Raw genomic sequence first — 17,500 nt, 5'->3', positions numbered from 1 at the left:
TTGCAATATGCACAAGTAGTCCTTCATGAAAGGGGTTGGAAGCTGTTTTCATTTTGACACGAGAGAGAGAGAGAGAGACCACCTTGCATTGTCAATTGCTAAATCTGTATATGGATAAGTAGCCTATGGTTGTCAACTTATTTCGTACGGCCATACCAGCCTGGCAACGCCCGATCTCGTCTGATCTCGGAAGCTAAGCAGGGTCGGGCCTGGTTAGTACTTGGATGGGAGACCGCCTGGGAATACCAGGTGCTGTATGCTCTTTTGCTCATTCACTTAGAAACTGAAATCTTGCAATATGCACAAGTAGTCCTTCATGAAAGGGGCTGGAAGCTGTTTTCATTTTGACACGAGAGAGAGAGAGAGAGAGAGACCACCTTGCATTGTCAATTGCTAAATCTGTATATGGATAAGTAGCCTATGGTTGTCAACTTATTTCGTACGGCCATACCAGCCTGGCAACGCCCGATCTCGTCTGATCTCGGAAGCTAAGCAGGGTTGGGCCTGGTTAGTACTTGGATGGGAGACCGCCTGGGAATACCAGGTGCTGTATGCTCTTTTGCTCATTCACTTAGAAACTGACATCTTGCAATATGCACAAGTAGTCCTTCATGAAAGGGGCTGGAAGCTGTTTTCATTTTGACACGAGAGAGAGAGAGAGAGAGAGAGAGAGAGAGACCACCTTGCATTGTCAATTGCTAAATCTGTATATGGATAAGTAGCCTATGGTTGTCAACTTATTTCGTACGGCCATACCAGCCTGGCAACGCCCGATCTCGTCTGATCTCGGAAGCTAAGCAGGGTCGGGCCTGGTTAGTACTTGGATGGGAGACCGCCTGGGATTACCAGGTGCTGTATGCTCTTTTGCTCATTCACTTAGAAACTGAAATCTTGCAATATGCACAAGTAGTCCTTCATGAAAGGGGCTGGAAGCTGTTTTCATTTTGACACGAGAGAGAGAGAGAGAGAGAGAGAGAGAGAGAGAGAGAGAGAGAGAGAGAGACCACCTTGCATTGTCAATTGCTAAATCTGTATATGGATAAGTAGCCTATGGTTGTCAACTTATTTCGTACGGCCATACCAGCCTGGCAACGCCCGATCTCGTCTGATCTCGGAAGCTAAACAGGGTTGGGCCTGGTTAGTACTTGGATGGGAGACCGCCTGGGAATACCAGGTGCTGTATGCTCTTTTGCTCATTCACTTAGAAACTGAAATCTTGCAATATGCACAAGTAGTCCTTCATGAAAGGGGCTGGAAGCTGTTTTCATTTTGACACGAGAGAGAGAGAGAGAGACCACCTTGCATTGTCAATTGCTAAATCTGTATATGGATAAGTAGCCTATGGTTGTCAACTTATTTCGTACGGCCATACCAGCCTGGCAACGCCCGATCTCGTCTGATCTCGGAAGCTAAGCAGGGTCGGGCCTGGTTAGTACTTGGATGGGAGACCGCCTGGGAATACCAGGTGCTGTATGCTCTTTTGCTCATTCACTTAGAAACTGAAATCTTGCAATATGCACAAGTAGTCCTTCATGAAAGGGGCTGGAAGCTGTTTTCATTTTGACACGAGAGAGAGAGAGAGAGAGAGACCACCTTGCATTGCCAATTGTTAAATCTGTATATGGATAAGTAGCCTATGGTTGTCATCTTATTTCGTACGGCCATACCAGCCTGGCAACGCCCGATCTCGTCTGATCTCGGAAGCTAAGCAGGGTCGGGCCTGGTTAGTACTTGGATGGGAGACCGCCTGGGAATACCAGGTGCTGTATGCTCTTTTGCTCATTCACTTAGAAACTGAAATCTTGCAATATGCACAAGTAGTCCTTCATGAAAGGGGCTGGAAGCTGTTTTCATTTTGACACGAGAGAGAGAGAGAGAGAGACCACCTTGCATTGTCAATTGCTAAATCTGTATATGGATAAGTAGCCTATGGTTGTCAACTTATTTTGTACGGCCATACCAGCCTGGCAACGCCCGATCTCGTCTGATCTCGGAAGCTAAGCAGGGTCGGGCCTGGTTAGTACTTGGATGGGAGACCGCCTGGGAATACCAGGTGCTGTATGCTCTTTTGCTCATTCACTTAGAAACTGACATCTTGCAATATGCACAAGTAGTCCTTCATGAAAGGGGCTGGAAGCTGTTTTCATTTTGACACGAGAGAGAGAGAGAGAGAGAGAGACCACCTTGCATTGCCAATTGTTAAATCTGTATATGGATAAGTAGCCTATGGTTGTCAACTTATTTCGTACGGCCATACCAGCCTGGCAACGCCCGATCTCGTCTGATCTCGGAAGCTAAGCAGGGTCGGGCCTGGTTAGTACTTGGATGGGAGACCGCCTGGGAATACCAGGTGCTGTATGCTCTTTTGCTCATTCACTTAGAAACTGAAATCTTGCAATATGCACAAGTAATCCTTCATGAAAGGGGCTGGAAGCTGTTTTCATTTTGACACGAGAGAGAGAGAGAGAGAGAGAGAGAGAGAGAGAGAGAGAGAGAGAGAGAGAGAGAGAGAGAGAGAGACCACCTTGCATTGTCAATTGCTAAATCTGTATATGGATAAGTAGCCTATGGTTGTCAACTTATTTCGTACGGCCATACCAGCCTGGCAACGCCCGATCTCGTCTGATCTCGGAAGCTAAGCAGGGTCGGGCCTGGTTAGTACTTGGATGGGAGACCGCCTGGGAATACCAGGTGCTGTATGCTCTTTTGCTCATTCACTTAGAAACTGAAATCTTGCAATATGCACAAGTAGTCCTTCATGAAAGGGGCTGGAAGCTGTTTTCATTTTGACACGAGAGAGAGAGAGAGAGAGAGAGAGAGAGACCACCTTGCATTGTCAATTGCTAAATCTGTATATGGATAAGTAGCCTATGGTTGTCAACTTATTTCGTACGGCCATACCAGCCTGGCAACGCCCGATCTCGTCTGATCTCGGAAGCTAAGCAGGGTCGGGCCTGGTTAGTACTTGGATGGGAGACCGCCTGGGAATACCAGGTGCTGTATGCTCTTTTGCTCATTCACTTAGAAACTGAAATCTTGCAATATGCACAAGTAGTCCTTCATGAAAGGGGCTGGAAGCTGTTTTCATTTTGACACGAGAGAGAGAGAGAGAGAGACCACCTTGCATTGTCAATTGCTAAATCTGTATATGGATAAGTAGCCTATGGTTGTCAACTTATTTCGTACGGCCATACCAGCCTGGCAACGCCCGATCTCGTCTGATCTCGGAAGCTAAGCAGGGTTGGGCCTGGTTAGTACTTGGATGGGAGACCGCCTGGGAATACCAGGTGCTGTATGCTCTTTTGCTCATTCACTTAGAAACTGACATCTTGCAATATGCACAAGTAGTCCTTCATGAAAGGGGCTGGAAGCTGTTTTCATTTTGACACGAGAGAGAGAGAGAGAGAGAGAGAGAGAGACCACCTTGCATTGTCAATTGCTAAATCTGTATATGGATAAGTAGCCTATGGTTGTCAACTTATTTCGTACGGCCATACCAGCCTGGCAACGCCCGATCTCGTCTGATCTCGGAAGCTAAGCAGGGTCGGGCCTGGTTAGTACTTGGATGGGAGACCGCCTGGGATTACCAGGTGCTGTATGCTCTTTTGCTCATTCACTTAGAAACTGAAATCTTGCAATATGCACAAGTAGTCCTTCATGAAAGGGGCTGGAAGCTGTTTTCATTTTGACACGAGAGAGAGAGAGAGAGAGAGAGAGAGAGAGAGAGAGAGAGAGAGAGAGAGACCACCTTGCATTGTCAATTGCTAAATCTGTATATGGATAAGTAGCCTATGGTTGTCAACTTATTTCGTACGGCCATACCAGCCTGGCAACGCCCGATCTCGTCTGATCTCGGAAGCTAAACAGGGTTGGGCCTGGTTAGTACTTGGATGGGAGACCGCCTGGGAATACCAGGTGCTGTATGCTCTTTTGCTCATTCACTTAGAAACTGAAATCTTGCAATATGCACAAGTAGTCCTTCATGAAAGGGGCTGGAAGCTGTTTTCATTTTGACACGAGAGAGAGAGAGAGAGACCACCTTGCATTGTCAATTGCTAAATCTGTATATGGATAAGTAGCCTATGGTTGTCAACTTATTTCGTACGGCCATACCAGCCTGGCAACGCCCGATCTCGTCTGATCTCGGAAGCTAAGCAGGGTCGGGCCTGGTTAGTACTTGGATGGGAGACCGCCTGGGAATACCAGGTGCTGTATGCTCTTTTGCTCATTCACTTAGAAACTGAAATCTTGCAATATGCACAAGTAGTCCTTCATGAAAGGGGCTGGAAGCTGTTTTCATTTTGACACGAGAGAGAGAGAGAGAGAGAGAGACCACCTTGCATTGCCAATTGTTAAATCTGTATATGGATAAGTAGCCTATGGTTGTCATCTTATTTCGTACGGCCATACCAGCCTGGCAACGCCCGATCTCGTCTGATCTCGGAAGCTAAGCAGGGTCGGGCCTGGTTAGTACTTGGATGGGAGACCGCCTGGGAATACCAGGTGCTGTATGCTCTTTTGCTCATTCACTTAGAAACTGAAATCTTGCAATATGCACAAGTAGTCCTTCATGAAAGGGGCTGGAAGCTGTTTTCATTTTGACACGAGAGAGAGAGAGAGAGAGACCACCTTGCATTGTCAATTGCTAAATCTGTATATGGATAAGTAGCCTATGGTTGTCAACTTATTTTGTACGGCCATACCAGCCTGGCAACGCCCGATCTCGTCTGATCTCGGAAGCTAAGCAGGGTCGGGCCTGGTTAGTACTTGGATGGGAGACCGCCTGGGAATACCAGGTGCTGTATGCTCTTTTGCTCATTCACTTAGAAACTGACATCTTGCAATATGCACAAGTAGTCCTTCATGAAAGGGGCTGGAAGCTGTTTTCATTTTGACACGAGAGAGAGAGAGAGAGAGAGACCACCTTGCATTGCCAATTGTTAAATCTGTATATGGATAAGTAGCCTATGGTTGTCAACTTATTTCGTACGGCCATACCAGCCTGGCAACGCCCGATCTCGTCTGATCTCGGAAGCTAAGCAGGGTCGGGCCTGGTTAGTACTTGGATGGGAGACCGCCTGGGAATACCAGGTGCTGTATGCTCTTTTGCTCATTCACTTAGAAACTGAAATCTTGCAATATGCACAAGTAATCCTTCATGAAAGGGGCTGGAAGCTGTTTTCATTTTGACACGAGAGAGAGAGAGAGAGAGAGAGAGAGAGAGAGAGAGAGAGAGAGAGAGAGAGAGAGAGAGAGAGAGAGACCACCTTGCATTGTCAATTGCTAAATCTGTATATGGATAAGTAGCCTATGGTTGTCAACTTATTTCGTACGGCCATACCAGCCTGGCAACGCCCGATCTCGTCTGATCTCGGAAGCTAAGCAGGGTCGGGCCTGGTTAGTACTTGGATGGGAGACCGCCTGGGAATACCAGGTGCTGTATGCTCTTTTGCTCATTCACTTAGAAACTGAAATCTTGCAATATGCACAAGTAGTCCTTCATGAAAGGGGCTGGAAGCTGTTTTCATTTTGACACGAGAGAGAGAGAGAGAGAGAGACCACCTTGCATTGCCAATTGTTAAATCTGTATATGGATAAGTAGCCTATGGTTGTCAACTTATTTCGTACGGCCATACCAGCCTGGCAACGCCCGATCTCGTCTGATCTCGGAAGCTAAGCAGGGTCGGGCCTGGTTAGTACTTGGATGGGAGACCGCCTGGGAATACCAGGTGCTGTATGCTCTTTTGCTCATTCACTTAGAAACTGAAATCTTGCAATATGCACAAGTAATCCTTCATGAAAGGGGCTGGAAGCTGTTTTCATTTTGACACGAGAGAGAGAGAGAGAGAGAGAGAGAGAGAGAGAGAGACCACCTTGCATTGTCAATTGCTAAATCTGTATATGGATAAGTAGCCTATGGTTGTCAACTTATTTCGTACGGCCATACCAGCCTGGCAACGCCCGATCTCGTCTGATCTCGGAAGCTAAGCAGGGTCGGGCCTGGTTAGTACTTGGATGGGAGACCGCCTGGGAATACCAGGTGCTGTATGCTCTTTTGCTCATTCACTTAGAAACTGAAATCTTGCAATATGCACAAGTAGTCCTTCATGAAAGGGGCTGGAAGCTTTTTTCATTTTGACACGAGAGAGAGAGAGAGAGAGAGACCACCTTGCATTGTCAATTGCTAAATCTGTATATGGATAAGTAGCCTATGGTTGTCAACTTATTTCGTACGGCCATACCAGCCTGGCAACGCCCGATCTCGTCTGATCTCGGAAGCTAAGCAGGGTCGGGCCTGGTTAGTACTTGGATGGGAGACCGCCTGGGAATACCAGGTGCTGTATGCTCTTTTGCTCATTCACTTAGAAACTGAAATCTTGCAATATGCACAAGTAGTCCTTCATGAAAGGGGCTGGAAGCTGTTTTCATTTTGACACGAGAGAGAGAGACCACCTTGCATTGTCAATTGCTAATTCTGTATATGGATAAGTAGCCTATGGTTGTCATCTTATTTCATACGGCCATAGCAGCCTGGCAACGCCCGATCTCGTCTGATCTCGGAAGCTAAGCAGGGTCGGGCCTGGTTAGTACTTGGATGGGAGACCGCCTGGGAATACCAGGTGCTGTATGCTCTTTTGCTCATTCACTTAGAAACTGAAATCTTGCAATATGCACAAGTAGTCCTTCATGAAAGGGGCTGGAAGCTGTTTTCATTTTGACACGAGAGAGAGAGAGAGAGAGAGAGAGACCACCTTGCATTGTCAATTGCTAAATCTGTATATGGATAAGTAGCCTATGGTTGTCAACTTATTTCGTACGGCCATACCAGCCTGGCAACGCCCGATCTCGTCTGATCTCGGAAGCTAAGCAGGGTCGGGCCTGGTTAGTACTTGGATGGGAGACCGGCTGGGAATACCAGGTGCTGTATGCTCTTTTGCTCATTCACTTAGAAACTGAAATCTTGCAATATGCACAAGTAGTCCTTCATGAAAGGGGCTGGAAGCTGTTTTCATTTTGACACGAGAGAGAGAGAGAGACAGAGACCACCTTGCATTGTCAATTGCTAAATCTGTATATGGATAAGTAGCCTATGGTTGTCAACTTATTTCGTACGGCCATACCAGCCTGGCAACGCCCGATCTCGTCTGATCTCGGAAGCTTAGCAGGGTCGGGCCTGGTTAGTACTTGGATGGGAGACCGCCTGGGAATACCAGGTGCTGTATGCTCTTTTGCTCATTCACTTAGAAACTGAAATCTTGCAATATGCACAAGTAGTCCTTCATGAAAGGGGCTGGAAGCTGTTTTCATTTTGACACGAGAGAGAGAGAGAGAGACCACCTTGCATTGTCAATTGCTAAATCTGTATATGGATAAGTAGCCTATGGTTGTCAACTTATTTCGTACGGCCATACCAGCCTGGCAACGCCTGATCTCGTCTGATCTCGGAAGCTAAGCAGGGTCGGGCCTGGTTAGTACTTGGATGGGAGACCGCCTGGGAATACCAGGTGCTGTATGCTCTTTTGCTCATTCACTTAGAAACAGAAATCTTGCAATATGCACAAGTAGTCCTTCATGAAAGGGGCTGGAAGCTGTTTTCATTTTGACACGAGAGAGAGAGAGAGAGAGAGAGAGAGAGAGAGAGAGACCACCTTGCATTGTCAATTGCTAAATCTGTATATGGATAAGTAGCCTATGGTTGTCATCTTATTTCGTACGGCCATACCAGCCTGGCAACGCCCGATCTCGTCTGATCTCGGAAGCTAAGCAGGGTCGGGCCTGGTTAGTACTTGGATGGGAGACCGCCTGGGAATACCAGGTGCTGTATGCTCTTTTGCTCATTCACTTAGAAACTGAAATCTTGCAATATGCACAAGTAGTCCTTCATGAAAGGGGTTGGAAGCTGTTTTCATTTTGACACGAGGGAGAGAGAGAGAGAGACAGAGACCACCTTGCATTGTCAATTGCTAAATCTGTATATGGATAAGTAGCCTATGGTTGTCAACTTATTTCGTACGGCCATACCAGCCTGGCAACGCCCGATCTCGTCTGATCTCGGAAGCTAAGCAGGGTCGGGCCTGGTTAGTACTTGGATGGGAGACCGCCTGGGAATACCAGGTGCTGTATGCTCTTTTGCTCATTCACTTAGAAACTGAAATCTTGCAATATGCACAAGTAGTCCTTCATGAAAGGGGCTGGAAGCTTTTTTCATTTTGACACGAGAGAGAGAGAGAGAGAGAGACCACCTTGCATTGTCAATTGCTAAATCTGTATATGGATAAGTAGCCTATGGTTGTCAACTTATTTCGTACGGCCATACCAGCCTGGCAACGCCCGATCTCGTCTGATCTCGGAAGCTAAGCAGGGTCGGGCCTGGTTAGTACTTGGATGGGAGACCGCCTGGGAATACCAGGTGCTGTATGCTCTTTTGCTCATTCACTTAGAAACTGAAATCTTGCAATATGCACAAGTAGTCCTTCATGAAAGGGGCTGGAAGCTGTTTTCATTTTGACACGAGAGAGAGAGAGACCACCTTGCATTGTCAATTGCTAATTCTGTATATGGATAAGTAGCCTATGGTTGTCATCTTATTTCATACGGCCATAGCAGCCTGGCAACGCCCGATCTCGTCTGATCTCGGAAGCTAAGCAGGGTCGGGCCTGGTTAGTACTTGGATGGGAGACCGCCTGGGAATACCAGGTGCTGTATGCTCTTTTGCTCATTCACTTAGAAACTGAAATCTTGCAATATGCACAAGTAGTCCTTCATGAAAGGGGCTGGAAGCTGTTTTCATTTTGACACGAGAGAGAGAGAGAGAGAGAGAGAGACCACCTTGCATTGTCAATTGCTAAATCTGTATATGGATAAGTAGCCTATGGTTGTCAACTTATTTCGTACGGCCATACCAGCCTGGCAACGCCCGATCTCGTCTGATCTCGGAAGCTAAGCAGGGTCGGGCCTGGTTAGTACTTGGATGGGAGACCGGCTGGGAATACCAGGTGCTGTATGCTCTTTTGCTCATTCACTTAGAAACTGAAATCTTGCAATATGCACAAGTAGTCCTTCATGAAAGGGGCTGGAAGCTGTTTTCATTTTGACACGAGAGAGAGAGAGAGACAGAGACCACCTTGCATTGTCAATTGCTAAATCTGTATATGGATAAGTAGCCTATGGTTGTCAACTTATTTCGTACGGCCATACCAGCCTGGCAACGCCCGATCTCGTCTGATCTCGGAAGCTTAGCAGGGTCGGGCCTGGTTAGTACTTGGATGGGAGACCGCCTGGGAATACCAGGTGCTGTATGCTCTTTTGCTCATTCACTTAGAAACTGAAATCTTGCAATATGCACAAGTAGTCCTTCATGAAAGGGGCTGGAAGCTGTTTTCATTTTGACACGAGAGAGAGAGAGAGAGACCACCTTGCATTGTCAATTGCTAAATCTGTATATGGATAAGTAGCCTATGGTTGTCAACTTATTTCGTACGGCCATACCAGCCTGGCAACGCCTGATCTCGTCTGATCTCGGAAGCTAAGCAGGGTCGGGCCTGGTTAGTACTTGGATGGGAGACCGCCTGGGAATACCAGGTGCTGTATGCTCTTTTGCTCATTCACTTAGAAACAGAAATCTTGCAATATGCACAAGTAGTCCTTCATGAAAGGGGCTGGAAGCTGTTTTCATTTTGACACGAGAGAGAGAGAGAGAGAGAGAGAGAGAGAGACCACCTTGCATTGTCAATTGCTAAATCTGTATATGGATAAGTAGCCTATGGTTGTCATCTTATTTCGTACGGCCATACCAGCCTGGCAACGCCCGATCTCGTCTGATCTCGGAAGCTAAGCAGGGTCGGGCCTGGTTAGTACTTGGATGGGAGACCGCCTGGGAATACCAGGTGCTGTATGCTCTTTTGCTCATTCACTTAGAAACTGAAATCTTGCAATATGCACAAGTAGTCCTTCATGAAAGGGGTTGGAAGCTGTTTTCATTTTGACACGAGGGAGAGAGAGAGAGAGACAGAGACCACCTTGCATTGTCAATTGCTAAATCTGTATATGGATAAGTAGCCTATGGTTGTCAACTTATTTCGTACGGCCATACCAGCCTGGCAACGCCCGATCTCGTCTGATCTCGGAAGCTAAGCAGGGTCGGGCCTGGTTAGTACTTGGATGGGAGACCGCCTGGGAATACCAGGTGCTGTATGCTCTTTTGCTCATTCACTTAGAAACTGAAATCTTGCAATATGCACAAGTAGTCCTTCATGAAAGGGGCTGGAAGCTGTTTTCATTTTGACACGAGAGAGAGAGAGAGAGAGAGAGAGAGAGAGACCACCTTGCATTGTCAATTGCTAAATCTGTATATGGATAAGTAGCCTATGGTTGTCAACTTATTTCGTACGGCCATACCAGCCTGGCAACGCCCGATCTCGTCTGATCTCGGAAGCTAAACAGGGTCGGGCCTGGTTAGTACTTGGATGGGAGACCGCCTGGGAATACCAGGTGCTGTATGCTCTTTTGCTCATTCACTTAGAAACTGAAATCTTGCAATATGCACAAGTAGTCCTTCATGAAAGGGGCTGGAAGCTGTTTTCATTTTGACACGAGAGAGAGAGAGAGAGACCACCTTGCATTGTCAATTGCTAAATCTGTATATGGATAAGTAGCCTATGGTTGTCAACTTATTTCGTACGGCCATACCAGCCTGGCAACGCCTGATCTCGTCTGATCTCGGAAGCTAAGCAGGGTCGGGCCTGGTTAGTACTTGGATGGGAGACCGCCTGGGAATACCAGGTGCTGTATGCTCTTTTGCTCATTCACTTAGAAACAGAAATCTTGCAATATGCACAAGTAGTCCTTCATGAAAGGGGCTGGAAGCTGTTTTCATTTTGACACGAGAGAGAGAGAGAGAGAGAGAGAGACCACCTTGCATTGTCAATTGCTAAATCTGTATATGGATAAGTAGCCTATGGTTGTCATCTTATTTCGTACGGCCATACCAGCCTGGCAACGCCCGATCTCGTCTGATCTCGGAAGCTAAGCAGGGTCGGGCCTGGTTAGTACTTGGATGGGAGACCGCCTGGGAATACCAGGTGCTGTATGCTCTTTTGCTCATTCACTTAGAAACTGAAATCTTGCAATATGCACAAGTAGTCCTTCATGAAAGGGGTTGGAAGCTGTTTTCATTTTGACACGAGGGAGAGAGAGAGAGAGACAGAGACCACCTTGCATTGTCAATTGCTAAATCTGTATATGGATAAGTAGCCTATGGTTGTCAACTTATTTCGTACGGCCATACCAGCCTGGCAACGCCCGATCTCGTCTGATCTCGGAAGCTAAGCAGGGTCGGGCCTGGTTAGTACTTGGATGGGAGACCGCCTGGGAATACCAGGTGCTGTATGCTCTTTTGCTCATTCACTTAGAAACTGACATCTTGCAATATGCACAAGTAGTCCTTCATGAAAGGGGCTGGAAGCTGTTTTCATTTTGACACGAGAGAGAGAGAGAGAGACCACCTTGCATTGCCAATTGTTAAATCTGTATATGGATAAGTAGCCTATGGTTGTCGTCTTATTTCGTACGGCCATACCAGCCTGGCAACGCCCGATCTAGTCTGATCTCGGAAGCTAAGCAGGGTCGGGCCTGGTTAGTACTTGGATGGGAGACCGCCTGGGAATACCAGGTGCTGTATGCTCTTTTGCTCATTCACTTAGAAACTGAAATCTTGCAATATGCACAAGTAGTCCTTCATGAAAGGGGCTGGAAGCTGTTTTCATTTTGACACGAGAGAGAGAGAGAGAGAGACAGAGACCACCTTGCATTGTCAATTGCTAAATCTGTATATGGATAAGTAGCCTATGGTTGTCAACTTATTTCGTACGGCCATACCAGCCTGGCAACGCCCGATCTCGTCTGATCTCGGAAGCTAAGCAGGGTCGGGCCTGGTTAGTACTTGGATGGGAGACCGCCTGGGAATACCAGGTGCTGTATGCTCTTTTGCTCATTCACTTAGAAACTGAAATCTTGCAATATGCACAAGTAGTCCTTCATGAAAGGGGCTGGAAGCTGTTTTCATTTTGACACGAGAGAGAGAGAGAGAGACCACCTTGCATTGTCAATTGCTAAATCTGTATATGGATAAGTAGCCTATGGTTGTCAACTTATTTCGTACGGCCATACCAGCCTGGCAACGCCCGATCTCGTCTGATCTCGGAAGCTAAGCAGGGTCGGGCCTGGTTAGTACTTGGATGGGAGACCGCCTGGGAATACCAGGTGCTGTATGCTCTTTTGCTCATTCACTTAGAAACTGAAATCTTGCAATATGCACAAGTAGTCCTTCATGAAAGGGGCTGGAAGCTGTTTTCATTTTGACACGAGAGAGAGAGAGAGAGACCACCTTGCATTGTCAATTGCTAAATCTGTATATGGATAAGTAGCCTATGGTTGTCAACTTATTTCGTACGGCCATACCAGCCTGGCAACGCCCGATCTCGTCTGATCTCGGAAGCTAAGCAGGGTTGGGCCTGGTTAGTACTTGGATGGGAGACCGCCTGGGAATACCAGGTGCTGTATGCTCTTTTGCTCATTCACTTAGAAACTGAAATCTTGCAATATGCACAAGTAGTCCTTCATGAAAGGGGCTGGAAGCTGTTTTCATTTTGACACGAGAGAGAGAGAGAGAGAGAGAGAGAGACCACCTTGCATTGTCAATTGCTAAATCTGTATATGGATAAGTAGCCTATGGTTGTCAACTTATTTCGTACGGCCATACCAGCCTGGCAACGCCCGATCTCGTCTGATCTCGGAAGCTAAGCAGGGTCGGGCCTGGTTAGTACTTGGATGGGAGACCGCCTGGGAATACCAGGTGCTGTATGCTCTTTTGCTCATTCACTTAGAAACTGAAATCTTGCAATATGCACAAGTAGTCCTTCATGAAAGGGGCTGGAAGCTGTTTTCATTTTGACACGAGAGAGAGAGAGAGAGAGAGAGAGACCACCTTGCATTGTCAATTGCTAAATCTGTATATGGATAAGTAGCCTATGGTTGTCAACTTATTTCGTACGGCCATACCAGCCTGGCAACGCCTGATCTCGGAAGCTAAGCAGGGTCGGGCCTGGTTAGTACTTGGATGGGAGACCGCCTGGGAATACCAGGTGCTGTATGCTCTTTTGCTCATTCACTTAGAAACTGAAATCTTGCAATATGCACAAGTAGTCCTTCATGAAAGGGGCTGGAAGCTGTTTTCATTTTGACACGAGAGAGAGAGAGAGAGAGAGAGAGAGAGACCACCTTGCATTGTCAATTGCTAAATCTGTATATGGATAAGTAGCCTATGGTTGTCAACTTATTTCGTACGGCCATACCAGCCTGGCAACGCCCGATCTCGTCTGATCTCGGAAGCTAAGCAGGGTCGGGCCTGGTTAGTACTTGGATGGGAGACCGCCTGGGAATACCAGGTGCTGTATGCTCTTTTGCTCATTCACTTAGAAACTGAAATCTTGCAATATGCACAAGTAGTCCTTCATGAAAGGGGCTGGAAGCTGTTTTCATTTTGACACGAGAGAGAGAGAGAGAGAGAGACCACCTTGCATTGTCAATTGCTAAATCTGTATATGGATAAGTAGCCTATGGTTGTCATCTTATTTCGTACGGCCATACCAGCCTGGCAACGCCCGATCTCGTCTGATCTCGGAAGCTAAGCAGGGTCGGGCCTGGTTAGTACTTGGATGGGAGACCGCCTGGCAATACCAGGTGCTGTATGCTCTTTTGCTCATTCACTTAGAAACTGAAATCTTGCAATATGCACAAGTAGTCCTTCATGAAAGGGGCTGGAAGCTGTTTTCATTTTGACACGAGAGAGAGAGAGAGACAGAGACCACCTTGCATTGTCAATTGCTAAATCTGTATATGGATAAGTAGCCTATGGTTGTCAACTTATTTCGTACGGCCATACCAGCCTGGCAACGCCCGATCTCGTCTGATCTCGGAAGCTAAGCAGGGTCGGGCCTGGTTAGTACTTGGATGGGAGACCGCCTGGGAATACCAGGTGCTGTATGCTCTTTTGCTCATTCACTTAGAAACTGAAATCTTGCAATATGCACAAGTAGTCCTTCATGAAAGGGGCTGGAAGCTGTTTTCATTTTGACACGAGAGAGAGAGAGAGAGACCACCTTGCATTGTCAATTGCTAAATCTGTATATGGATAAGTAGCCTATGGTTGTCATCTTATTTCGTACGGCCATACCAGCCTGGCAACGCCCGATCTCGTCTGATCTCGGAAGCTAAGCAGGGTCGGGCCTGGTTAGTACTTGGATGGGAGACCGCCTGGCAATACCAGGTGCTGTATGCTCTTTTGCTCATTCACTTAGAAACTGAAATCTTGCAATATGCACAAGTAGTCCTTCATGAAAGGGGCTGGAAGCTGTTTTCATTTTGACACGAGAGAGAGAGAGAGACAGAGACCACCTTGCATTGTCAATTGCTAAATCTGTATATGGATAAGTAGCCTATGGTTGTCAACTTATTTCGTACGGCCATACCAGCCTGGCAACGCCCGATCTCGTCTGATCTCGGAAGCTAAGCAGGGTCGGGCCTGGTTAGTACTTGGATGGGAGACCGCCTGGGAATACCAGGTGCTGTATGCTCTTTTGCTCATTCACTTAGAAACTGAAATCTTGCAATATGCACAAGTAGTCCTTCATGAAAGGGGCTGGAAGCTGTTTTCATTTTGACACGAGAGAGAGAGAGAGAGAGACCACCTTGCATTGTCAATTGCTAAATCTGTATATGGATAAGTAGCCTATGGTTGTCAACTTATTTCGTACGGCCATACCAGCCTGGCAACGCCCGATCTCGTCTGATCTCGGAAGCTAAGCAGGGTCGGGCCTGGTTAGTACTTGGATGGGAGACCGCCTGGGAATACCAGGTGCTGTATGCTCTTTTGCTCATTCACTTAGAAACTGAAATCTTGCAATATGCACAAGTAGTCCTTCATGAAAGGGGCTGGAAGCTGTTTTCATTTTGACACGAGAGAGAGAGAGAGACAGAGACCACCTTGCATTGTCAATTGCTAAATCTGTATATGGATAAGTAGCCTATGGTTGTCAACTTATTTCGTACGGCCATACCAGCCTGGCAACGCCCGATCTCGTCTGATCTTGGAAGCTAAGCAGGGTCGGGCCTGGTTAGTACTTGGATGGGAGACCGCCTGGGAATACCAGGTGCTGTATGCTCTTTTGCTCATTCACTTAGAAACTGAAATCTTGCAATATGCACAAGTAGTCCTTCATGAAAGGGGCTGGAAGCTGTTTTCATTTTGACACGAGAGAGAGAGAGAGAGACCACCTTGCATTGTCAATTGCTAAATCTGTATATGGATAAGTAGCCTATGGTTGTCAACTTATTTCGTACGGCCATACCAGCCTGGCAACGCCCGATCTCGTCTGATCTCGGAAGCTAAGCAGGGTCGGGCCTGGTTAGTACTTGGATGGGAGACCGCCTGGGAATACCAGGTGCTGTATGCTCTTTTGCTCATTCACTTAGAAACTGAAATCTTGCAATATGCACAAGTAGTCCTTCATGAAAGGGGCTGGAAGCTGTTTTCATTTTGACACGAGAGAGAGAGAGAGAGAGAGAGAGACCACCTTGCATTGTCAATTGCTAAATCTGTATATGGATAAGTAGCCTATGGTTGTCAACTTATTTCATACGGCCATACCAGCCTGGCAACGCCCGATCTCGTCTGATCTCGGAAGCTAAGCAGGGTCGGGCCTGGTTAGTACTTGGATGGGAGACCGCCTGGGAATACCAGGTGCTGTATGCTCTTTTGCTCATTCACTTAGAAACTGAAATCTTGCAATATGCACAAGTAGTCCTTCATGAAAGGGGCTGGAAGCTGTTTTCATTTTGACACGAGAGAGAGAGAGAGAGAGAGAGAGACCACCTTGCATTGTCAATTGCTAAATCTGTATATGGATAAGTAGCCTATGGTTGTCAACTTATTTCGTACGGCCATACCAGCCTGGCAACGCCCGATCTCGTCTGATCTCGGAAGCTAAGCAGGGTCGGGCCTGGTTAGTACTTGGATGGGAGACCGCCTGGGAATACCAGGTGCTGTATGCTCTTTTGCTCATTCACTTAGAAACTGAAATCTTGCAATATGCACAAGTAGTCCTTCATGAAAGGGGCTGGAAGCTGTTTTCATTTTGACACGAGAGAGAGAGAGAGAGAGAGAGAGACCACCTTGCATTGTCAATTGCTAAATCTGTATATGGATAAGTAGCCTATGGTTGTCAACTTATTTCGTACGGCCATACCAGCCTGGCAACGCCTGATCTCGGAAGCTAAGCAGGGTCGGGCCTGGTTAGTACTTGGATGGGAGACCGCCTGGGAATACCAGGTGCTGTATGCTCTTTTGCTCATTCACTTAGAAACTGAAATCTTGCAATATGCACAAGTAGTCCTTCATGAAAGGGGCTGGAAGCTGTTTTCATTTTGACACGAGAGAGAGAGAGAGAGAGAGAGAGACCACCTTGCATTGTCAATTGCTAAATCTGTATATGGATAAGTAGCCTATGGTTGTCAACTTATTTCGTACGGCCATACCAGCCTGGCAACGCCCGATCTCGTCTGATCTCGGAAGCTAAGCAGGGTCGGGCCTGGTTAGTACTTGGATGGGAGACCGCCTGGGAATACCAGGTGCTGTATGCTCTTTTGCTCATTCACTTAGAAACTGAAATCTTGCAATATGCACAAGTAGTCCTTCATGAAAGGGGCTGGAAGCTGTTTTCATTTTGACACGAGAGAGAGAGAGAGAGAGAGACCACCTTGCATTGTCAATTGCTAAATCTGTATATGGATAAGTAGCCTATGGTTGTCATCTTATTTCGTACGGCCATACCAGCCTGGCAACGCCCGATCTCGTCTGATCTCGGAAGCTAAGCAGGGTCGGGCCTGGTTAGTACTTGGATGGGAGACCGCCTGGCAATACCAGGTGCTGTATGCTCTTTTGCTCATTCACTTAGAAACTGAAATCTTGCAATATGCACAAGTAGTCCTTCATGAAAGGGGCTGGAAGCTGTTTTCATTTTGACACGAGAGAGAGAGAGAGACAGAGACCACCTTGCATTGTCAATTGCTAAATCTGTATATGGATAAGTAGCCTATGGTTGTCAACTTATTTCGTACGGCCATACCAGCCTGGCAACGCCCGATCTCGTCTGATCTCGGAAGCTAAGCAGGGTCGGGCCTGGTTAGTACTTGGATGGGAGACCGCCTGGGAATACCAGGTGCTGTATGCTCTTTTGCTCATTCACTTAGAAACTGAAATCTTGCAATATGCACAAGTAGTCCTTCATGAAAGGGGCTGGAAGCTGTTTTCATTTTGACACGAGAGAGAGAGAGAGAGACCACCTTGCATTGTCAATTGCTAAATCTGTATATGGATAAGTAGCCTATGGTTGTCAACTTATTTCGTACGGCCATACCAGCCTGGCAACGCCCGATCTCGTCT

At 47.0% G+C, this 17,500-nt stretch overlaps 54 non-coding genes and 5 pseudogenes across 54 annotated transcripts in view; all 59 read left to right on the top strand.

Annotated features, from left to right (window-relative positions):
* Positions 1–142: 142 nt before the first annotated feature.
* LOC146226577 (5S ribosomal RNA) lies at positions 143–261 on the top strand. The gene has a single exon (XR_014748548.1). It is a non-coding gene; the product is annotated as a 5S ribosomal RNA (ribosomal RNA).
* Positions 262–437: 176 nt separating this feature from the next.
* Positions 438–556, top strand: LOC146226576 (5S ribosomal RNA). The gene has a single exon (XR_014749007.1). It is a non-coding gene; the product is annotated as a 5S ribosomal RNA (ribosomal RNA).
* Positions 557–742: 186 nt separating this feature from the next.
* Positions 743–861, top strand: LOC146226575 (5S ribosomal RNA). The gene has a single exon (XR_014750442.1). It is a non-coding gene; the product is annotated as a 5S ribosomal RNA (ribosomal RNA).
* Positions 862–1,067: 206 nt separating this feature from the next.
* Positions 1,068–1,186, top strand: LOC146226574 (5S ribosomal RNA). Its single transcript, XR_014748856.1, has one exon. It is a non-coding gene; the product is annotated as a 5S ribosomal RNA (ribosomal RNA).
* Positions 1,187–1,358: 172 nt separating this feature from the next.
* LOC146226573 (5S ribosomal RNA) lies at positions 1,359–1,477 on the top strand. Its single transcript, XR_014748547.1, has one exon. It is a non-coding gene; the product is annotated as a 5S ribosomal RNA (ribosomal RNA).
* Positions 1,478–1,653: 176 nt separating this feature from the next.
* LOC146226572 (5S ribosomal RNA) lies at positions 1,654–1,772 on the top strand. Its single transcript, XR_014748546.1, has one exon. It is a non-coding gene; the product is annotated as a 5S ribosomal RNA (ribosomal RNA).
* Positions 1,773–1,946: 174 nt separating this feature from the next.
* Positions 1,947–2,065, top strand: LOC146226571 (5S ribosomal RNA). The gene has a single exon (XR_014749353.1). It is a non-coding gene; the product is annotated as a 5S ribosomal RNA (ribosomal RNA).
* Positions 2,066–2,243: 178 nt separating this feature from the next.
* On the top strand, positions 2,244–2,362 carry LOC146226570 (5S ribosomal RNA). The gene has a single exon (XR_014748545.1). It is a non-coding gene; the product is annotated as a 5S ribosomal RNA (ribosomal RNA).
* A 222-nt stretch (positions 2,363–2,584) lies between these two features.
* LOC146226569 (5S ribosomal RNA) lies at positions 2,585–2,703 on the top strand. Its single transcript, XR_014748544.1, has one exon. It is a non-coding gene; the product is annotated as a 5S ribosomal RNA (ribosomal RNA).
* A 184-nt stretch (positions 2,704–2,887) lies between these two features.
* LOC146226568 (5S ribosomal RNA) lies at positions 2,888–3,006 on the top strand. The gene has a single exon (XR_014748543.1). It is a non-coding gene; the product is annotated as a 5S ribosomal RNA (ribosomal RNA).
* A 174-nt stretch (positions 3,007–3,180) lies between these two features.
* Positions 3,181–3,299, top strand: LOC146226567 (5S ribosomal RNA). The gene has a single exon (XR_014748996.1). It is a non-coding gene; the product is annotated as a 5S ribosomal RNA (ribosomal RNA).
* Positions 3,300–3,483: 184 nt separating this feature from the next.
* LOC146226566 (5S ribosomal RNA) lies at positions 3,484–3,602 on the top strand. Its single transcript, XR_014750441.1, has one exon. It is a non-coding gene; the product is annotated as a 5S ribosomal RNA (ribosomal RNA).
* Positions 3,603–3,808: 206 nt separating this feature from the next.
* LOC146226565 (5S ribosomal RNA) lies at positions 3,809–3,927 on the top strand. Its single transcript, XR_014748855.1, has one exon. It is a non-coding gene; the product is annotated as a 5S ribosomal RNA (ribosomal RNA).
* Positions 3,928–4,099: 172 nt separating this feature from the next.
* On the top strand, positions 4,100–4,218 carry LOC146226564 (5S ribosomal RNA). The gene has a single exon (XR_014748542.1). It is a non-coding gene; the product is annotated as a 5S ribosomal RNA (ribosomal RNA).
* A 178-nt stretch (positions 4,219–4,396) lies between these two features.
* LOC146226563 (5S ribosomal RNA) lies at positions 4,397–4,515 on the top strand. The gene has a single exon (XR_014748540.1). It is a non-coding gene; the product is annotated as a 5S ribosomal RNA (ribosomal RNA).
* Positions 4,516–4,689: 174 nt separating this feature from the next.
* LOC146226562 (5S ribosomal RNA) lies at positions 4,690–4,808 on the top strand. The gene has a single exon (XR_014749351.1). It is a non-coding gene; the product is annotated as a 5S ribosomal RNA (ribosomal RNA).
* Positions 4,809–4,984: 176 nt separating this feature from the next.
* Positions 4,985–5,103, top strand: LOC146226561 (5S ribosomal RNA). Its single transcript, XR_014748539.1, has one exon. It is a non-coding gene; the product is annotated as a 5S ribosomal RNA (ribosomal RNA).
* A 224-nt stretch (positions 5,104–5,327) lies between these two features.
* Positions 5,328–5,446, top strand: LOC146226560 (5S ribosomal RNA). Its single transcript, XR_014748538.1, has one exon. It is a non-coding gene; the product is annotated as a 5S ribosomal RNA (ribosomal RNA).
* A 176-nt stretch (positions 5,447–5,622) lies between these two features.
* LOC146226559 (5S ribosomal RNA) lies at positions 5,623–5,741 on the top strand. The gene has a single exon (XR_014748537.1). It is a non-coding gene; the product is annotated as a 5S ribosomal RNA (ribosomal RNA).
* A 192-nt stretch (positions 5,742–5,933) lies between these two features.
* LOC146226558 (5S ribosomal RNA) lies at positions 5,934–6,052 on the top strand. The gene has a single exon (XR_014748536.1). It is a non-coding gene; the product is annotated as a 5S ribosomal RNA (ribosomal RNA).
* A 176-nt stretch (positions 6,053–6,228) lies between these two features.
* LOC146226557 (5S ribosomal RNA) lies at positions 6,229–6,347 on the top strand. Its single transcript, XR_014748535.1, has one exon. It is a non-coding gene; the product is annotated as a 5S ribosomal RNA (ribosomal RNA).
* A 166-nt stretch (positions 6,348–6,513) lies between these two features.
* LOC146226556 (5S ribosomal RNA) lies at positions 6,514–6,632 on the top strand. The gene has a single exon (XR_014749693.1). It is a non-coding gene; the product is annotated as a 5S ribosomal RNA (ribosomal RNA).
* Positions 6,633–6,812: 180 nt separating this feature from the next.
* Positions 6,813–6,931, top strand: LOC146226555 (5S ribosomal RNA). Its single transcript, XR_014749480.1, has one exon. It is a non-coding gene; the product is annotated as a 5S ribosomal RNA (ribosomal RNA).
* Positions 6,932–7,107: 176 nt separating this feature from the next.
* LOC146226554 (5S ribosomal RNA) lies at positions 7,108–7,226 on the top strand. The gene has a single exon (XR_014750418.1). It is a non-coding gene; the product is annotated as a 5S ribosomal RNA (ribosomal RNA).
* Positions 7,227–7,398: 172 nt separating this feature from the next.
* On the top strand, positions 7,399–7,517 carry LOC146226553 (5S ribosomal RNA). The gene has a single exon (XR_014749642.1). It is a non-coding gene; the product is annotated as a 5S ribosomal RNA (ribosomal RNA).
* A 192-nt stretch (positions 7,518–7,709) lies between these two features.
* On the top strand, positions 7,710–7,828 carry LOC146226552 (5S ribosomal RNA). The gene has a single exon (XR_014748534.1). It is a non-coding gene; the product is annotated as a 5S ribosomal RNA (ribosomal RNA).
* Positions 7,829–8,008: 180 nt separating this feature from the next.
* LOC146226551 (5S ribosomal RNA) lies at positions 8,009–8,127 on the top strand. Its single transcript, XR_014748533.1, has one exon. It is a non-coding gene; the product is annotated as a 5S ribosomal RNA (ribosomal RNA).
* A 176-nt stretch (positions 8,128–8,303) lies between these two features.
* Positions 8,304–8,422, top strand: LOC146226550 (5S ribosomal RNA). The gene has a single exon (XR_014748532.1). It is a non-coding gene; the product is annotated as a 5S ribosomal RNA (ribosomal RNA).
* A 168-nt stretch (positions 8,423–8,590) lies between these two features.
* Positions 8,591–8,709, top strand: LOC146226549 (5S ribosomal RNA). The gene has a single exon (XR_014749692.1). It is a non-coding gene; the product is annotated as a 5S ribosomal RNA (ribosomal RNA).
* Positions 8,710–8,889: 180 nt separating this feature from the next.
* On the top strand, positions 8,890–9,008 carry LOC146226548 (5S ribosomal RNA). Its single transcript, XR_014749479.1, has one exon. It is a non-coding gene; the product is annotated as a 5S ribosomal RNA (ribosomal RNA).
* Positions 9,009–9,184: 176 nt separating this feature from the next.
* Positions 9,185–9,303, top strand: LOC146226547 (5S ribosomal RNA). The gene has a single exon (XR_014750417.1). It is a non-coding gene; the product is annotated as a 5S ribosomal RNA (ribosomal RNA).
* A 172-nt stretch (positions 9,304–9,475) lies between these two features.
* On the top strand, positions 9,476–9,594 carry LOC146226546 (5S ribosomal RNA). Its single transcript, XR_014749640.1, has one exon. It is a non-coding gene; the product is annotated as a 5S ribosomal RNA (ribosomal RNA).
* A 186-nt stretch (positions 9,595–9,780) lies between these two features.
* LOC146226545 (5S ribosomal RNA) lies at positions 9,781–9,899 on the top strand. The gene has a single exon (XR_014748531.1). It is a non-coding gene; the product is annotated as a 5S ribosomal RNA (ribosomal RNA).
* Positions 9,900–10,079: 180 nt separating this feature from the next.
* On the top strand, positions 10,080–10,198 carry LOC146226544 (5S ribosomal RNA). Its single transcript, XR_014748529.1, has one exon. It is a non-coding gene; the product is annotated as a 5S ribosomal RNA (ribosomal RNA).
* A 186-nt stretch (positions 10,199–10,384) lies between these two features.
* LOC146226543 (5S ribosomal RNA) lies at positions 10,385–10,503 on the top strand. Its single transcript, XR_014749176.1, has one exon. It is a non-coding gene; the product is annotated as a 5S ribosomal RNA (ribosomal RNA).
* Positions 10,504–10,675: 172 nt separating this feature from the next.
* Positions 10,676–10,794, top strand: LOC146226542 (5S ribosomal RNA). Its single transcript, XR_014749639.1, has one exon. It is a non-coding gene; the product is annotated as a 5S ribosomal RNA (ribosomal RNA).
* A 180-nt stretch (positions 10,795–10,974) lies between these two features.
* Positions 10,975–11,093, top strand: LOC146226541 (5S ribosomal RNA). Its single transcript, XR_014748528.1, has one exon. It is a non-coding gene; the product is annotated as a 5S ribosomal RNA (ribosomal RNA).
* A 180-nt stretch (positions 11,094–11,273) lies between these two features.
* LOC146226540 (5S ribosomal RNA) lies at positions 11,274–11,392 on the top strand. The gene has a single exon (XR_014748527.1). It is a non-coding gene; the product is annotated as a 5S ribosomal RNA (ribosomal RNA).
* Positions 11,393–11,564: 172 nt separating this feature from the next.
* Positions 11,565–11,683, top strand: LOC146226539 (5S ribosomal RNA). Its single transcript, XR_014750412.1, has one exon. It is a non-coding gene; the product is annotated as a 5S ribosomal RNA (ribosomal RNA).
* A 180-nt stretch (positions 11,684–11,863) lies between these two features.
* On the top strand, positions 11,864–11,982 carry LOC146226538 (5S ribosomal RNA). The gene has a single exon (XR_014748526.1). It is a non-coding gene; the product is annotated as a 5S ribosomal RNA (ribosomal RNA).
* Positions 11,983–12,154: 172 nt separating this feature from the next.
* Positions 12,155–12,273, top strand: LOC146226537 (5S ribosomal RNA). The gene has a single exon (XR_014748525.1). It is a non-coding gene; the product is annotated as a 5S ribosomal RNA (ribosomal RNA).
* A 172-nt stretch (positions 12,274–12,445) lies between these two features.
* Positions 12,446–12,564, top strand: LOC146226536 (5S ribosomal RNA). The gene has a single exon (XR_014748985.1). It is a non-coding gene; the product is annotated as a 5S ribosomal RNA (ribosomal RNA).
* A 182-nt stretch (positions 12,565–12,746) lies between these two features.
* On the top strand, positions 12,747–12,865 carry LOC146226535 (5S ribosomal RNA). The gene has a single exon (XR_014748523.1). It is a non-coding gene; the product is annotated as a 5S ribosomal RNA (ribosomal RNA).
* Positions 12,866–13,045: 180 nt separating this feature from the next.
* On the top strand, positions 13,046–13,154 carry LOC146226534 (5S ribosomal RNA; annotated as a pseudogene).
* A 184-nt stretch (positions 13,155–13,338) lies between these two features.
* Positions 13,339–13,457, top strand: LOC146226533 (5S ribosomal RNA). Its single transcript, XR_014748522.1, has one exon. It is a non-coding gene; the product is annotated as a 5S ribosomal RNA (ribosomal RNA).
* Positions 13,458–13,633: 176 nt separating this feature from the next.
* On the top strand, positions 13,634–13,752 carry LOC146226532 (5S ribosomal RNA; annotated as a pseudogene).
* Positions 13,753–13,928: 176 nt separating this feature from the next.
* LOC146226531 (5S ribosomal RNA) lies at positions 13,929–14,047 on the top strand. Its single transcript, XR_014748521.1, has one exon. It is a non-coding gene; the product is annotated as a 5S ribosomal RNA (ribosomal RNA).
* Positions 14,048–14,219: 172 nt separating this feature from the next.
* Positions 14,220–14,338, top strand: LOC146226530 (5S ribosomal RNA; annotated as a pseudogene).
* A 176-nt stretch (positions 14,339–14,514) lies between these two features.
* On the top strand, positions 14,515–14,633 carry LOC146226529 (5S ribosomal RNA). Its single transcript, XR_014748520.1, has one exon. It is a non-coding gene; the product is annotated as a 5S ribosomal RNA (ribosomal RNA).
* Positions 14,634–14,807: 174 nt separating this feature from the next.
* LOC146226528 (5S ribosomal RNA) lies at positions 14,808–14,926 on the top strand. Its single transcript, XR_014748519.1, has one exon. It is a non-coding gene; the product is annotated as a 5S ribosomal RNA (ribosomal RNA).
* A 176-nt stretch (positions 14,927–15,102) lies between these two features.
* LOC146226527 (5S ribosomal RNA) lies at positions 15,103–15,221 on the top strand. Its single transcript, XR_014749846.1, has one exon. It is a non-coding gene; the product is annotated as a 5S ribosomal RNA (ribosomal RNA).
* A 172-nt stretch (positions 15,222–15,393) lies between these two features.
* On the top strand, positions 15,394–15,512 carry LOC146226526 (5S ribosomal RNA). The gene has a single exon (XR_014748517.1). It is a non-coding gene; the product is annotated as a 5S ribosomal RNA (ribosomal RNA).
* A 180-nt stretch (positions 15,513–15,692) lies between these two features.
* LOC146226525 (5S ribosomal RNA) lies at positions 15,693–15,811 on the top strand. The gene has a single exon (XR_014747069.1). It is a non-coding gene; the product is annotated as a 5S ribosomal RNA (ribosomal RNA).
* Positions 15,812–15,991: 180 nt separating this feature from the next.
* LOC146226524 (5S ribosomal RNA) lies at positions 15,992–16,110 on the top strand. The gene has a single exon (XR_014748516.1). It is a non-coding gene; the product is annotated as a 5S ribosomal RNA (ribosomal RNA).
* Positions 16,111–16,290: 180 nt separating this feature from the next.
* Positions 16,291–16,399, top strand: LOC146226523 (5S ribosomal RNA; annotated as a pseudogene).
* A 180-nt stretch (positions 16,400–16,579) lies between these two features.
* Positions 16,580–16,698, top strand: LOC146226522 (5S ribosomal RNA). The gene has a single exon (XR_014748515.1). It is a non-coding gene; the product is annotated as a 5S ribosomal RNA (ribosomal RNA).
* A 176-nt stretch (positions 16,699–16,874) lies between these two features.
* Positions 16,875–16,993, top strand: LOC146226521 (5S ribosomal RNA; annotated as a pseudogene).
* Positions 16,994–17,169: 176 nt separating this feature from the next.
* LOC146226520 (5S ribosomal RNA) lies at positions 17,170–17,288 on the top strand. Its single transcript, XR_014748514.1, has one exon. It is a non-coding gene; the product is annotated as a 5S ribosomal RNA (ribosomal RNA).
* A 172-nt stretch (positions 17,289–17,460) lies between these two features.
* The window catches only part of LOC146226519 (5S ribosomal RNA), a 119-nt gene continuing 79 nt past the window's right edge, over positions 17,461–17,500 (top strand). Inside the window, exon 1 of the ribosomal RNA XR_014748513.1 lies at positions 17,461–17,500. This exon is cut by the window's right edge and continues 79 nt beyond it. This is a non-coding gene — a ribosomal RNA (5S ribosomal RNA).

Source organism: Hypomesus nipponensis, chromosome 25 (assembly GCF_054491055.1).
Source record: "Hypomesus nipponensis isolate SF chromosome 25, ASM5449105v1, whole genome shotgun sequence".
Taxonomy (NCBI): Eukaryota; Metazoa; Chordata; class Actinopteri; order Osmeriformes; family Osmeridae; genus Hypomesus; species Hypomesus nipponensis.
This window is presented reverse-complemented; position numbering and strand designations above follow the sequence as displayed.